The 18,359-nt window shown below is 38.5% G+C and overlaps 1 protein-coding gene across 3 annotated transcripts in view; it reads right to left on the bottom strand.

The window, feature by feature from the left end:
* LOC138330248 (transcription factor SOX-13-like) overlaps nucleotides 1-18,359 on the bottom strand; it is a 182,776-nt gene that overhangs the window by 128,161 nt on the left and 36,256 nt on the right. Inside the window, exon 1 of one of the 3 annotated variants that reach the window (XM_069277726.1) lies at nucleotides 17,191-17,207. The exons of the other annotated variants lie outside the window; for them this stretch is intronic. The gene's annotated coding sequence lies outside the window, so the exon portion shown is untranslated. Of the gene's footprint in view, nucleotides 1-17,190; nucleotides 17,208-18,359 lie in introns of those variants that run through there. 3 annotated transcript variants of the gene reach the window in all.

Raw genomic sequence — 18,359 nt, 5'->3', positions numbered from 1 at the left:
TTTATTCCCTCTCAAACAACAGGTGAAACAAAGTTTATATACAGATGAATCACATTCAAAGTTTGTTATACATAGTGGCATAGTGATACGGTCGCCTTCAGCTTTGCACAAGATGGAATTTCCCTATAGCTTTGTTGGTGGAGCAGCGGACCACTAAATCTGGGGTCGCAGGTTCGATTATGACTGGCGGCTTGCACATGCATTACTCTTGCCCCGTTACGCAGGTGAAACAAATGGTTATATTCAAAATAAAGGCCAATTTCTATAGGTTAAAATGCATAAAGCATTTCAAACAAAAGTTACTTTATAGTGATCGCTTTAGACAAAAAGTCTCTGAAACAGTCAATCAAAGGTCACGTACGTCCCATCGTTCAATCAATGAGTTATATAGCCTGTTCTACCTGCTTCATTACAAACGTTCTCAATTGTACATACCTGGCACCTTGATCACATTAAACCTCATTATGACACATGGTTAGGTAAACAGTTCAATCAGCCTAACGAGAAATAGAAAGGTAAATAAAAAAAATGGCAATCAAGCGTTGATCTTGCAAAATGCTTCATATTAGAAACACAACTTTGCACAAAGGCATTTTCATTCATCAAAGTTACGGCTTTTCTAATTGACAATCTGAAAAACCAATTTCATGTATGTCTGTTGGAACGGCTCTCTCTCTATGATCTTGGGTCATTTTAGTAACAGTATGTGTAAAAAAAAACACCACCTACAATTTAATATGGCTATATGCTACATCAGTGCTTTTTTATGGCACCTGTACAAAATTCTTCAGCTTGATAAAGTTCTCTGTGTGGCTGCGATCCCCGCGCTGTAATCAACTGGTAATCGATGTTACTGGTTGTTGTTAATTTTACCTGTGCATTTCTTAACCTTCACTGCTCAAGTTGATATTAACTGGCGATATTTAATTGATTCGTTTAAAAACAGTAAGCCAAGGCATAACAACAAAATAGCATCAAGCTACACAGCAAGCACAAAGACCTCGCACCAAGACATCTAACTTTATTATGTGTTGCCGTTCTGAAGGCATGGAAATGTTGACGTGATTATTTATTCCGTATTGTTGGCCATTTCTGTGTACTGGTGAAATAAGACTGTTATGTAAATGCCAGTACACTTGAACAACACCCTCTATACAAACTTAATCATTTTGACACAACATTCTGGTGCGCTTTGGAAACAAAACACACCATTATTGCTCCTAAATGATCAATTCTGTATCGGTACACATCAAAATTAACAATACGCTTGATTTCCTTTATCAATACACGAGACAATGGATTTTCCACACACACAAAATCTGCACTTGAAGAGACAAGTGTTAAGGAAATTATCAGAAGGACGAGGAAATGCCACTTAAAAGTGAAACAACTTTTTTGAGGTCACAGTAAAGAAAAAAAACACAACGGTTTCATTTCATTGGCCAATAAACAGGTCAAAGGTTTATTGAAATTGGCCATACATTTTGTTTTGTTATTGTACGGAAATTGCAGAAAACAACATTTTTTTATCAGTGAGCCAAAACTTAACCAAAGAAGGTCTGTTTCAAAACTGAAAAAAAAAGAAGCTGAAGCTAAAATATATTCAACTAACAATGACTAAATTCATACTAATTAGTATTATAATATCTTCTTTCTGATATTTAACTACCTTTCGTTCTTTTTCATTTCGCTTATTACATATTTGAGTTGCCAATATTTTTTCAGGGAGCCATTTTTTTTAAAGAATTTGACTTCTGTGAAGCATTTTTTTCAGTATCTATTCCTAAATTATAACTCTAAACTATATTTTATCACATTTTACTACATTTTCATATCTTCTGATTTTTTCCTACCTTTTCCACTATTTTGTTTCACTTATTTAATACTTCCAATATTTTTTCTCAGTGAGCAGTTTTGTTTTAAGAATTTGACTTGATCCATGAAGCATTTTCCAGTTTCTAGATCTATTATTAAAGTGTTACTATAAACTAGATATTTTATTGTTTCTAATTAAAACATTATAGCTGATCTCTATTTTGGGGTCAATTTCAGTCGATGGAAGTATCAAGAATCCTACATACAGGGGTGTAGGTTTTCTTAAGGCTGTCCAACAGATGTGTCGAGCCTATCTCAATAAACCCTCCAAATAAATATCATCAGAATTTATTTCTGTGTTCAGATAGACTTGGTTAATGATGATTCAGATCAACTCAGGTTAGCGGAGCTGTTTGGTAATTTAAATTATGTGTTAGATGCTCCGACATCTAGTTCTCTGATATCAACTGTTTGTTGGGAATCAGTAAAACTGGAGATATGACTTGATAACACACTGCAGAGAGAACTGGCACCGAATTGTTGTCAGGGAAAGTGATTTCAATAGGAATCTGGATATAATAAGGCAAAAGCCCGTCACAAAGCGCAGTCACCCACCCATAATGGCCAAGTTGTGTTTATACTAATAACACATAAATAACAATATCCTACGCAAGGTGAAAGGCAGGCGAATCCGCAGTACAGGTAATCCCTACTTAATTAAATATCATAAATGGCCGCCATTATCTTGCCGGAGGAACACCGTCACTCAGGGAAGTGAGCATCCATGTTCTGTGATGGGGAATTATGGACTTAAAACAAAAATCTGGTTCAACATTCTTTTTCAGCAACAAAATAAACCATTACAGCAATGTAGTTTTCACACAAACGAATAGCCTGCATAAGCTACATAAAAAACGTCAGGTAATTACACACAAGGATATAAGGAATTTACCTTTTTTTTTCTCCTTTATTTATTTTTCCAAAGAAAAATGAAATAAATATGAATTACTTCCCAACAAACATATATTGAGAGAGATCCATTCTCTAGGCACTTAAGATTTCAGAAAAAGAATATCTCAGATTGTTAAGCAAATAGAAGTTGTAGGCGCCGGAAGTTTGGAGACAAGACGGGATTACAAAAGCTGCTATAGGAGTTGTTAAGTAGAAAATTAAAGCTGACAGGAAACATTAAAGCCATGTTAATCATTAGACAACAATAGAAAAAGGGACATTCACAGCTAAGTAAATCTTTTGTCATGCTACAACAATTCTTTTCAGGTCATTAGTCCATTGTGTCCATCTCTTTGATTTCCAGACATAAAAATTTCAAAGAATACAGTGAAGAATAAGTTAATTAATCATATACAAAAATATACTGTATTGTATTGTTCGATGGAAATGTAAACCGATCCGTCCAATCACAGCTTCCGAACCATACCAGAGCCAATCAATCACCACTATACAATGCTGTTTCTCTGTTTGTGTACCTTTGGCTTTCATGTAATTATTATTCTAGGTTTTCGTTAAAATGAAACTTCCTTTCGACCACAAAGGCTTCTAATTTGCTGAATTACAACGGAATATTTTATTTCCAAATATACATCTCCTGTAGACTAATGGATTGTGTTTGTGTAATTGTGTACTGATGAATGGAATTCAATGACAAATTCTGTGTTAAGTACAGCCAATGTTAATTGACTTTACCGATCTATTTATCAAGGAAATATGAATGACTTTACCTTGATTTGCACAATTCATATTGCTTGTACATGTATTATTGGTCTCTCATTTACCTGTATTTATGACAACTGAGGCTCCAGAGAACAGACAGACCACACCTCACGCTCAGACGTAAATCCAAACAACTGTTTATTAACATTACACAAATGAAATAATCTTTTATTAATATTATACAACTCCAGACTTTGTCCTTCTATCAAAATTTATCAGAATTCATCATGCTATTGTCATGATGCAAATTGATGGCATAGAAAACGTTTGAATGCGAGGACAAAAGTTTTATTTGTAGTAGTGTGACCCCTGGGGGAACGGTGTCGAAAACAAATCGGAGTCCATGAGAACAGAACAACATGATAACGATCAACAATGTATAGAACTATATCAGTACAATTTAAAATCTTTAAAAACAAAATTTATAATCATCAATAGCTAGCATTGCAGATTTTGACATACAATTAATTTGACAATTTTTTTTTTTTTCTCAAGAAGCAGACAAAAAATCTGTTTGTGTTGGTAAGGTTGTGTCCTTAGGAAAATAAATAACTTTAATTTAAAAAGGTTAGCCATGAGCTATAAGAAGAAAACAAATAGTAAGGCATAAAACCTTACAAATAAAGAAAGAATGGTTGAGGAAAGATACAAGAACAAGATGTGATCCTCAAGATTGGTTTTGGTCATTCTATTAACAGCCAGGGTCTTTTAAGGATGTACTGCACGTTTGTTGATAGAGGAAAACTAGAGTACATGGAGAAAAAACTACCAACCATTGGTCAGGAGAATGTGATACCATACAGAAATAGTTTGATATTTACCTTGACTGTTATTTTATATATATTCATTTTTCTACTTGTCTTTCTGTATTATGCAATAGAGTACATGGTCTTTTGACACAGTAACCAATTGTTCTATTGTCATGCTTACCACTTGTTCTATCGCCACGGTAACCAATTGTTCTATTGACATGATCACCAAATGTTCTATTGCCATGGTAACCAAATATCTTATTGACATGGTAACCAATTGTTCTATTGACAATGTAACCAAATTGTTCTATTGATATTGTAATAGATTTTTCAATGGACATGATAATTGTTCTATCGTCATGCTAGCTAATTGTTCTATTGACATGGTAACCAATTGTTCAATGGACATGGTAACAAATTGCTCTATTGATATGGTAACCAATTGTTCAATGGACATTTTAGCCAATTGTTATATTGACAATTTAACCAATTGTTCAATGGACATGGCAACTTATTATTCAAAGAACATGTTTACCAATTGTTCTATTGACATGATCACCAAATGTTCTATTGCCATGGTAACCAAATATTTTATTGACATGGTAACCAATTGATCAATGAACATTGTAACCAATTGTTCAATGGACATTGTAACCAATTGTTCAATTGACACGGTAACCAATTGTTCTATCACCATGCTAACCAATTGTTCTATGACATTGTAACTAAATGTTCAATGGACATGGTAGCCAAATGTTTTTTGACATGGTAACCAATTGTTTAAGTGACATTGTAGCCAATTTTTCTATTTTCATGCTTACCAATTGTTCTTTTGCCATGCTAGACAATTGTTCTATTGACATAGTAACCAATTGTTTTATTGACATGGTCATCAATTGTTCAATGAACATTGTAACCAATTGTTCTCTCACCATGCTACCCAATGTTTCTATCACCATGCTAGCCAATTGTTCTATTGACATGGTAACCAATTGTTCTATTGATATGGTTACCAATTGTTCTATTGACATGGTAACCAATTGTTTTATTGACATGGTTATCAATTGTTCAATGGACATTGTTACCAATTGTTCTATCACCATGCTAGCCAATTGTTCTATTGACATGGTAACTAAATGTTCAATGGACATGGTAGCCAAATGTTTTTTGACGTGGTAACCAATTTTTCAAGTGACATGGTAACCAATTGTTTTATTGACATGCTAACCAATTATTTTATTGACATGGTAACCAATTGTTCTATTGACAATGTAACCAAATTGATCTATCACCATGCTAGCCAATGTTTCTATCGCCATGCTAGCCAATTGTGTTATTAACATGCTAGCCAATTGTTCTATTGACATGGTAACCAATTGTTCTATTGACATGGTAACCAATTGTTCTATTGAGATGAACTAATTGTTCTATTGACATGTTAACCAATTGTTCTATTGCCATGGTAACAAATTGTTCCAAGGTCATGGTAACCAATTGTTTTATTCATATGTTAACAAATTGTTTTATTCACAGGTTAACAATTTGTTCTATTGACATGCTAATCAATTGTTCTATTGCCATGGTAATCAAATTTCTATTGACATAGTTATGATATTATAAGTATATTGACATGTAACTATTTGACATAGTTGTTCTGTCGAGTACATGGTGTATCTGTTGAGTACATGGTGTATCTGTCGAGTACATAGTGTATCTGTTGAGTACATGGTGTATCTGTTGAGTATATGGTGTACTGTGAGTCATGGTGTATCTGTTGAGTACATGGTGTATCTGTGAGTAATGGTGTATCTGTGAGTACATGGTGTATCTGTGAGTACATGGTGTATCTTGAGTAATGGTGTATCTGTGAGTACATGGTGTATCTGTGAGTACATGGTGTATCTGTGAGTACATTGTATCTGTGAGTACATGGTGTATCTGTCGAGTACATGGTGTATCTGTCGAGTACATGGTGTATCTGTGAGTACATGGTGTATCTGTCGAGTAGGTGTATCTGTGAGACATGGTGTATCTGTCGAGTAATGGTGTATCTGTCGAGTACATGGTGTATCTGTGAGTACATGGTGTATCTGTTGAGTACATGGTGTATCTGTCGAGTACATGGTGTATCTGTTGAGTACATGGTGTATCTGTCAAGTATATGGTGTATCTGTCGAGTACATGGTGTATCTGTTGAGTACATGGTGTATCTGTCGAGTATATGGTGTATCTGTTGAGTACATGGTGTATCTGTTGAGTACATGGTGTATCTGTCGAGTACATGGTGTATCTGTTGAGTACATAGTGTATCTGTCGAGTACATGGTGTATCTGTCGAGTACATGGTGTATCTGTCGAGTACATGGTGTATCTGTCGAGTACATGGTGTATCTGTTGAGTACATAGTGTATCTGTTGAGTACATGGTGTATCTGTCGAGTACATGGTGTATCTGTTGAGTACATAGTGTATCTGTCGAGTACATGGTGTATCTGTCAAGTACATGGTGTATCTGTTCAGTACAGAGTTACCATTAAAATTGTCTAACACATGATGAAATTGTTAAAAGGTAATAAAAACTGAGAGTTATGTACCCAAAAGTCATTGAAATGGAAGTCAAAGAACTTCAACACAATCACTGCATATATGTATGATTTATATAAAGATCCCTATCAACAGCATATCATTAGCGATGTCTGGAGTCAAACTCGGACTGGAAAACCTCTCTCTCAAGAACAGATCAGGCCAATTAACAAGTATTGGAATTGGAATGAAAACGGACCGTCGAGGCTATATTGCACAGGGAAACATTTAGAAACACAACTTTCTCCAATAATAAAATTCCATCTGGGAAAATCTAACATATACAAAACGTTTGTTATCTCCGCACTTAAATTTTAATGTTTTGATGATTTGAAAAGTAATACACTTAAAACTTCCAAGGCTTGAGTAACAGCCGCTACTGTTCGGCGCAATAAAAATTCTGCATGATGTAGTTTTGTATCTATAACGTTCCATAATAGAGGATAGCGAGGCTGGTCCAATGTCTTTAGTCAGAAATAGCCTCGGCTTACACAACCTGTGTAACATTTATAATTTGACTCAAAAGATTTAGATAATAGAACTGCAGATAACATCGAGATCAAAGGTCATTTCACCACTATTGATGAATTTGTATAGATAAGAACAAAACTTCAATTAACAATTTGATTTTAGATCAACTTGGAAGAAAAATTCTCATGCACGGAAGAATGTTTTTTTGACCGCCAAATTGCCAAAATTAAATAAATTTGATGTTTTATGTAAGAAATGTCAGCAAGAGGATGTCAACTAGCTGTAGCAGCTATGGGAAGTAGATAAGGCGAAGGGCATGATCGACATGGCAACAAGTTCGTTACCACGCCAACAGCTGCTGTAACACTTTAACAAAAATAAGTAAAGACAAAAAATTATAATAAGGTTATTTAGTACACAGAGCACTTGAATTTAGGCTGATAAGATTCTTTGGCCCCGGGGTCTGACCCACAGGGGGGAGGGAGAAATACAAAGCTGGCTGATACCCGAGCCCACCATTTATTGATGTACATACCTCCATATTATTATCAAAACAACAAGGAATCAGGCTTACAGTGATTTTCTCGGCTCTGCGGGAAGGTGATGATGAAAACAGAATGTCGGGGTAGAATTGGTTAACTTCCTGTGCCTTATGATAAGATTTCGATTCTTGTCTCAGATGAAACGGTTTTTAACAGTGGTCATTCTTTAAGTGGGACGATAATTAGCTGATGCTCTCTCTCCATGACTGGGTCCACAAAGGCTGTCAGCCTCAGTCAAGCCCAGGAACCTCTGGTTATATAGATACTGAAGATAAAACTGAAATCTTTAATAACCGCCACTCAACCCTATCAAATATTATAGACTTTTGTCATTTGCTGACAAAACAAAACATTCTTCATATTTTTTTTTTAAGTAAATTTTATTTGCCATTTATTTGTATTCATATTCATTGAAGTTTTCTTTCAAAGTTATTTCTTTCGTAGTATTTTTTTTTAAAGTGAATTTTATTTACGATTTGTTCCAAACCAATGACTCATTGAAATTTTTTTTCCAGAGTTCCTTTTTCAATTTTTTTTCAAAGAAAATTTTACTTGTCATTTGTTTAATATATATTGAAATTTTCTTCCATTTGTTTCAATATCATATTTTTTCTTAATATTTTTTCAATAAAGTAAATTTAATTTACCATATGTTCGAAATACATATTCATTGAAATTTTCTTCCAAAGGTACTTTTTATTTAAAGTTTGTTCTCAAATTTATTTTATTTGAAAAATAATCCTTACAATCAAACACCAGAACCTAAGGACATAAAAATAATTTTGGTCTTTGCATTTTACAGACAAATCTTTATCAACAATATCTGTGGTGTAAGAATTTTTTATTACATCAAAATTTTCCATCTGCAGCTCATATGGATGTCATACAGAGTTAATGCTTTTTATTTTAAATATACAATATCTTTTCTAATGATAGATAAAGCTATGATAACTCCTAACATAACAGAATAAACTAAAATCCCAAAATATAGACATCTAGAGAGCCTCGTAAGTGATAAATTTCAATCAATATCCGTCAATATATGAAACAAAAATAATATCTACACTAGAAAAAATAAAAATAAAATTATCCACTGAAGTTTACTCATTTACCCCTGAAAATAAAAAATGGACTATTCCAGCCTTTGAACGAGAAGAATCTAAATGCATCTTCAGGGGAGAACAGGTTAATAAAGAAAGTGCCAATAAATTTAATTGGCTTTGATTGGTTTGAACTCCCAACACTTATACAAAACATGATATTTTAACAAAGTACATTTGTTTGAAAATCATTTTCATGAGTAATGAAGTGAAATTCACTTCCCAAGAAGCTAAGTATTTCTTAGACAGTTCCTCTTCATTAAAAGTCTTGTAATGAAGTAATAACATCTCAATGCCATCATCAGATGACATAAATATGTGTATATGTTTTGATATTCATGACAAAGGTGAGTTAATTGAACAGGCCAATTCAAAATGTACTGAATTTACCACTAAAAATATTAACGCCATCAATATCTTCAAGACTTATTGAAATTTTTTAAAATATTGAAATTGTAATATTATGGTTAATTTTATCTTTTTAACCATTTTTCAGCCCCGCTTTTGGACAGTATTTTTTTTCTCTGGGTACTCTGGCTTTCCTCTTAACCCTAAAACTGATACATCCTCAAATGACCCTGGCTGTAAAAAGGATGTCAAACTAATTCAAGACATTGAAATTAACTTTATATTGTTCATAGCGGTTATGGTCTGAAATAGGTCTAGAGACAAAATGACCATATAGACACTTGGTCTTTATACACAGGTCAAATTACATTAAAAATGGTCATTTGGCACCTCAAGAAAGTGACCTTATTAAACAAGTGGTTTTAGAGGTAGTCGCTCAGACATTTTTTATGGTATATTTATATATTCCATAGGTTTTGTTATTCCTAAGATTCTATGGTTGACATGACCTTCACATTGATAAAAGCTCTATCCCATGACTTTTGGAATCCCGTCTTATATTGCATGTTTGGCATGACCCTTGATAGAAACCATACTACCATACGCTTTTGGTATTCGTAACATTACATGTTTAACGTAACATCAGGCATGCCTTGTGTTGACAAAAGAGTTCTCGTTTAGAGGGAGTATAACCTTGGCCGGAATTCTACCCACTGTGTGTGACTACCAAATGGTCCCAACCCTCTTTACCATGTGTTTATATGGCTGCATTACACAAGAATATTAATGCAATCTTATCTTTCATCTCCAACAAACAAAAAAGTCTTTAAGAATCTTTGAGAAATAAAGCTTTGCTGACATTTACTCTGCCTGGTACTGTAGATTAAACAGGAATCTTAAGCGTGACTAATTTCACTAGGCTTTGAAGTGGCAACCATTTCAATGTGCAGCAATGATAATTAAAACAATCACTCGACAATAAAAGTTAACAAGATTGACACCGATTTCTCTACGATGAACACAGAACCCATTCATACATATGTTTTATGTGCATTTTATTTGCTCTGTATAAGCCGTTATCCTGCGCTAAAAATGAAAAATTACGGGAAGTATTGTGCTATTTTCGTATCATTGTCTTAGTTTTTGAATGTTGATATTTTATCTACAAAAGAGTCTGTCAGCCTGGATGGAACATCTGTTATTAACAATCTACAAAAACAACATTAAAAGCAAACAATCCATTTTCACACTTTAGTGACCTTTCCAACAGCTATAGCGACGATTGTTCTCGTCCATAATAAACTTAACGCAGCCTTGCAATTATACATTACATATCGACTCTCCGTGGCGACAATGGTCACCCGACAACAAACATCGAAGAGACAAGGCGTGGAAGCAGCCATCTAAATCGGGCCTATAAACATGCCATTGTTATTCATTGATAAGAAAACAAGTTTTTGTCTGCCTCTCAAAAATGACAATAACAAAATTGAGTGACACTTTTTAAAGGATCGGTAAACTGCGTCACTCAATCGTCAATTTGAATGTAAAACGCATTATCTTGACTTGGGATATGACATAATGTGTATGGTTTTTAAGAAGGTCCAGGGCGCGAGCATCATTCAAGGCTGTGGAACATAGGCCTATTTGATGTGCTGTGTCGGAGCCCATGTCTATACTGTCAAATAACAATCCCAGACAGCTATTTCGACAGCTATAGATTTTTAACCTTCAAAATGCCACAATTCTTCTCGTACAAAGAACAAATTTAAGTCATTTAGAACATGATTTGGGTTTGAACACGCACGACAAATTCAATTGTTATCAACATATAGCCATAGCGTTAATAAAAGCTTGGATATTATATAAATTATCAAATATAAATGGACGGCATTAGACAGCGTACTAAAAGTGCGCCTAAATTAATTTTCATATTCGTACATTTCGTCAAGACATTCACAGTGCATGTCATTTTAAGTGTTTCTTTTATCATTTTTAACTTAATGCCTTCTGCTAATGACTTTCAACAAAAGCCATCATTATTTATTGCAAAAGTTTAAAAATGTTGACTTAGGAATCATTTATTATACTCATTGACAATAGCAAAGCCACCCGTGTTTTTGAGTGAACTTTTAAAGAGATGTCATGTTTGCGTACTGTTTTCTATGAAGAAGACTGTCAGGCTAGACAAACTCCTTACCAAAAAGCGGAAGATAAGCAGTCCATTCTGTGACAATACCGAGACATGAAATGAACATTTGTGACCTGCGGCCCTTTGCCCGACATCCAATTGACACACAATGGTTTGCCTTGATGATGTGTTAAGCTGAGCACATTAGCTTACTAATGCTGTAGTTAAATACAGGTGTTGTGCTCGCTGTCAATCCAACGTTGACTGTCATGTTCTAAATTCTCTAATAATCACAGGTAAACACATACATACATATATCATTGACTTCTATTTGATTGTTAAAATTCCAAATTGGCTAACGATAAACGGCTTTAAATGTCAATGTTAACAAACTTCCTCTTGGCCAGACAAAAAAGTATCAAATATTGTAGGCAATGAGGCTTATAACCTTCATACTCCATTCTAGTTTATTTGAATTAAGCCTTTTTCTTTGGAATGAAATATTTACTTCATTTTTTACGTTGTTCACAATGAATCTTTTTTTTTTTTCAAAGTTGACTTCAAGACAAATTTGAGTCTCTTCAAACAATGAGGAAGGACAAATGGAAGACAGAATGAAAAACGGTAGAAAGGAAAAATTATATACAATGTTGTAATGATTTCTATCATGCTCTCAGTATCCTTCAAAATTTCACAATTTTTGTCATTTGAAATTTCTTAAATATAAACTGTTTCTTATAGTTACAAATGAAACTCTTGGAATTGCTTTGACCAGTCACAAATGACGACTGTGGTCAGTACAAATTTCTCCTTAAAATAGCTACATCCCAGTCATACAACCCTAGTCACAGTCCTATACTACAGTCACACAACCCTTGTCACAGTCCTACACTCCAGTCACACAACTCTTGACACAGTCCTACACCCCAGTCACACAACCCTAGTCACAGTCCTACACTCCAGTCACACAACCAGTCCTAGTCACACAACCCTAGTCACAGTCCTACACTCCAGTCACACAACCCTAGTCACAGTCCTACACTCCAGTCACACAACCCTAGTCACAGTCCTACACTCCAGTCACACAACCTTAGTCACAGTCCTATACTACAGTCACACAACCCTAGTCACAGTCCTATACTACAGTCACAAAACCCTAGTCACAGTACTACACTCCAGTAACACAACCCTAGTCACAGTCCTACACTCCAGTCAAAAAACCCTAGTCACAGTCCTACACCCCAGTCACACAACCGTAGTCAGTCCTACACTCCAGTCACACAACCCTTGTCACAGTTCTACACTCCAGTCACACAACCCTAGTCACAGTCCTACACTCCAGTCACACAACCCTACTTACAGTCCTACACACCAGTCACACAACCATAGTCACAGTCCTACACTCCAATCACACAACCCTTGTCACAGTCCTGTACTAGTCACACAACCATATTCACAGTCCTACACCCCAGTCACACAATCCTAGTCACAGTCCTACACTCCAGTCACACAACCCTAGTCACAGTCCTACACTCCAGTCACACAACCCTAGTCACAGTCCTATACTACAGTCACACAACCCTAGTCACAGTCCTACACTCCAGTCACACAACCCTAGTCACAGTCCTACACTCCAGTCACACAACCCTAGTCACAGTCCTACACTCCAGTCACACAACCCTAGTCACAGTCCTACACTCCAGTCACACAACCCATGTCACAGTCCTACACTCCAGTCACACAACCCTTGTCACAGTCCTACACTCCAGTCACACAACCCTAGTCACAGTCCTACACTCCAGTCACACAACCCTAGTCACAGTCCTACACTCCAGTCACACAACCCTAACCCTAGTCACAGTCCACACTCCAGTCACACAACCCTAGTCACAGTCCTACACTCCAGTCACACAACCCTAGTCACAGTCCTACACTCCAGTCACACAACCCTAGTCACAGTCCTACACTCCAGTCACACAACCCTAGTCACAGTCCTACACTCCAGTCACACAACCCTAGTCACAGTCCTACACACCAGTCACACAACCATAGTCACAGTCCTACACTCCAGTCACACAACCCTAGTCACAGTCCTACACTCCAGTCACACAACCCTAGTCACAGTCCTACACTCCAGTCACACAACCCTAGTCACAGTCCTACACTCCAGTCACACAACCCTTGTCACAGTCCTACACTCCAGTCACACAACCCTAGTCACAGTCCTACACTCCAGTCACACAACCCTAGTCACAGTCCTACACTCCAGTCACACAACCCTAGTCACAGTCCTACACTCCAGTCACACAACCCTAGTCACAGTCCTACACTCCAGTCACACAACCCTAGTCACAGTCCTACACTCCAGTCACACAACCCTAGTCACAGTCCTATACTCCAGTCACACAACCCTAGTCACAGTCCTACACTCCAGTCACACAACCCTAGTCACAGTCCTACACTCCAGTCACACAACCCTAGTCACAGTCCTACACTCCAGTCACACAACCCTAGTCACAGTCCTATACTACAGTCACACAACCCTAGTCACAGTCCTACACTCCAGTCACACAACCCTTGTCACAGTCCTATACTACAGTCACACAACCCTAGTCACAGTCCTATACTACAGTCACACAACCCTAGTCACAGTCCTACACTACAGTCACACAAACCCTAGTCACAGTCCTACACTCCAGTCACACAACCCTAGTCACAGTCCTACACTCAGTCACACAACCCTAGTCACAGTCCTACACTCCAGTCACACAACCCTAGTCACAGTCCTATACACAGTCACACAACCCTAGTCACAGTCCTACACTCCAGTCACACAACCCTAGTCACAGTCCTATACTACAGTCACACAACCCTAGTCACAGTCCTACACTCCAGTCACACAACCCTAGTCACAGTCCTATACTACAGTCACACAACCCTAGTCACAGTCCTACACCAGTCACACAACCCTAGTCACAGTCCTACACCCCAGTCACACAACCTAGTCACAGTCCTACACTCAGTCACACAACCCTAGTCACAGTCCTACACTCCAGTCACACAACCCTAGTCACAGTCCTATACTAGTCACACAACCCTAGTCACAGTCCTACACTACAGTCACACAACCCATAGTCACACACCGTCATCTACACTACAGTCACACAACCCTAGTCACAGTCCTACACTCCAGTCACACAACCCTAGTCACAGTCCTACACTCCAGTCACACAACCCTAGTCACAGTCCTACACTCCAGTCACACAAACCTAGTCACAGTCCTACACTCCAGTCACACAACCCTAGTCACAGTCCTACACTCCAGTCACACAACCCTAGTCACAGTCCTACACTCCAGTCACACAACCTAGTCACAGTCCTACACCTCACACAACCCTAGTCACAGTCCTCTACACCAGTCACACAACCCTAGTCACAGTCCTACACTCCAGTCACACAACCCTAGTCACAGTCCTACACTCCAGTCACCAAACCCTAGTCACAGTCCTACACTCCAGTCAACACCTAGTCACAGTCCTACCTCCAGTCACACAACCCTAGTCACAGTCCTACACTCCAGTCACACAACCCTAGTCACGTCCAGTCCTACACTCCAGTCACACACAACCCTAGTCACAGTCCTACACTACAGTCACACAACCCTAGTCACAGTCCTACACTCAGTCACACAACCCTAGTCACAGTCCTACACTCCAGTCACACCTAACCTATCACAGTCCATCACTCAGTCACACAACCCTAGTCACAGTCCTACACTCCAGTCACACAACCCTAGTCACAGTCCTATACTACAGTCACACAACCCTAGTCACAGTCCTACACTCCAGTCACACAACCCTAGTCACAGTCCTACCTCCAGTCACACAACCCTAGTCACAGTCCTACACTCCAGTCACACAACCCTAGTCACAGTCCTATACTCAGTCACACAACCCTAGTCACAGTCCTAACTCAGTCACACAACCCTAGTCACAGTCCTACATCAGTCACACAACCTAGTCACAGTCCTAACACAGTCACACAACCCTAGTCACAGTCCTACACTCCAGTCACACAACCCTAGTCACAGTCCTACACTCCAGTCACACAACCCTAGTCACAGTCCTACACTCCAGTCACACAACCCTAGTCACAGTCCTACACTCCAGTCACACAACCCTAGTCACAGTCCTACACTCCAGTCACACAACCCTAGTCACAGTCCTACACCCCAGTCACACAACCCTAGTCACAGTCCTACACTACAGTCACACAACCCTAGTCACAGTCCTACACTCCAGTCACACAACCCTAGTCACAGTCCTACACTCCAGTCACACAACCCTAGTCACAGTCCTACACTACAGTCACACAACCCTAGTCACAGTCCTACACTCCAGTCACACAACCCTAGTCACAGTCCTACACTCCAGTCACACAACCCTAGTCACAGTCCTACACTCCAGTCACACAACCCTAGTCACAGTCCTACACTCCAGTCACACAACCCTAGTCACAGTCCTATACTACAGTCACACAACCCTAGTCACAGTCCTACACTCCAGTCACACAACCCTAGTCACAGTCCTACACTACAGTCACACAACCCTAGTCACAGTCCTACACTCACAGTCACACAACCCTAACAGTCCTTCACTACACAGTCACACAACCCTAGTCACAGTCCTACACTAGTCACACAACCCTAGTCACAGTCCTACACTCCAGTCACACAACCCTAGTCACAGTCCTACACTACAGTCACACAACCCTAGTCACAGTCCTATACTCAGTCACACAACCCTAGTCACAGTCCTACACTTCAGTCACACAACCCTAGTCACAGTCCTACACTTCAGTCACACAACCCTAGTCACAGTCCTACACTCCAGTCACACAACCCTAGTCACAGTCCTACACTTCAGTCACACAACCCTAGTCACAGTCCTACACTCCAGTCACACAACCCTAGTCACAGTCCTACACTCCAGTCACACAACCCTAGTCACAGTCCTACACTCCAGTCACACAACCCTAGTCACAGTCCTATACTACAGTCACACAACCCTAGTCACAGTCCTACACTCCAGTCACACAACCCTAGTCACAGTCCTACACTTCAGTCACACAACCCTAGTCACAGTCCTACACTCCAGTCACACAACCCCTAGTCACAGTCTCCTACACGCCAGTCACACAACCCTAGTCACCGTCCTAGTCACAGTCCTACACTCCAGTCACACAACCCTAAGTCACAGTCCTACACTCCAGGCCCTCAACAACCCAAGTCACAGTCCTACACTCCAGTCACACAACCCTAGTCACAGTCCTACACTCCAGTCACACAACCCTAGTCACAGTCCTACACTCCAGTCACACAACCCTAGTCACAGTCCTACACTCCAGTCACACAACCCTAGTCACAGTCCTACACTCCAGTCACACAACCCTAGTCACAGTCCTACACTTCAGTCCCACAACCCTAGTTATAGTCAAGTCTACGTGTCACTTTGTACATCCTTCAGTTTAACACAATCCAATATCTCCATAACACAGAAACAGTAAGAACCTCCATGTATCTGTACTAAGTTTAACTGAGTTAAGTCTCTGATTGAAAATTCCCCCTGCATCTGGCAAAGTTTAAACACAAAGCGAGCAGGAAATACATAATAAATATGCAATAACCACAAACTTCACAGCTCATTTGTCAGCATCTTACCTTACTAAGTACAATTCTACCATAAAAGTCTCGACTCACTTTCCAAAAGGTTGCTGTTAAACAACCCCAGGTTACATTAAACAGAACGCTGTCTACATTGCATCTCATATGGGGTTACACTCTAATGATTTCAATTTTTTTTTAGTTCCTAATACAGGATGGATGTCTGTTGCACTAGTTTTGGGTTGATATTTATAGGCTTTTGTTCACAATTAAACTCATTCTGCTCACATTCTTTTGCTAAATCTGGAAATCATTAAAATACTTTTTCTCATTATGTTAAAAATGATTGTAGAAAGATAACTTTGTACAAGATAGACATGTTGTTTTCTAATCCTCCAAAAGGTAATTAGATGACGTTTTCTGACTCTAAACAATGCACCTGACCAATCAGGAAGGTAAACAGAATCACCATAATTACTTTGTCGCGAGGTAAACAGAATCACCAATACATTCTCACTGACCAATCAGGGAGATTAATGACCAATCAGGAAGGTTAACAGAATCACCAAAACATTGTCACTGACCAATCAGGGAGGTTAACAGAATCACCAATCATGTCACTGACCAATCAGGGAGGTTAACAGAATCACCAATGCATTGTCACTGACCAATCAGGGAGGTTAACAGAATCACCAATGCATTGTCACTGACCAATCAGGGAGGTAAACAGAATCACCAATGCATTGTCACAGGGAGGTTAACAGAATCACCAATGCATTGTCACTGACCAATCAGGGAGGTAAACAGAATCACCAATGCATTGTCACTGACCAATCAGGGAGGTTAACAGAATCACCAATGCATTGTCACTGACCAATCAGGGAGGTAAACAGAATCACCAATGCATTGTCACTGACCAATCAGGGAGGTAAACAGAATCACCAATGCATTGTCACTGACCAATCAGGGAGGTAAACAGAATCACCAATGCATTGTCACTGACCAATCAGGGAGGTAAACAGAATCACCAATGCATTGTCACTGACCAATCAGGGAGGTTAACAGAATCACCAATGCATTGTCACTGACCAATCAGGGAGGTAAACAGAATCACCAATGCATTGTCACTGACCAATCAGGGAGGTTAACAGAATCACCAATGCATTGTCACTGACCAATCAGGGAGGTAAACAGAATCACCAATGCATTGTCACTGACCAATCAGG

The sequence above is a fragment of the Argopecten irradians genome, chromosome 8, assembly GCF_041381155.1.
Source record: "Argopecten irradians isolate NY chromosome 8, Ai_NY, whole genome shotgun sequence".
Classification (NCBI taxonomy): domain Eukaryota; kingdom Metazoa; phylum Mollusca; class Bivalvia; order Pectinida; family Pectinidae; genus Argopecten; species Argopecten irradians.
Note: the sequence above shows the minus strand (reverse complement) of the source record. Positions and strands in the feature narration are given on the sequence as shown.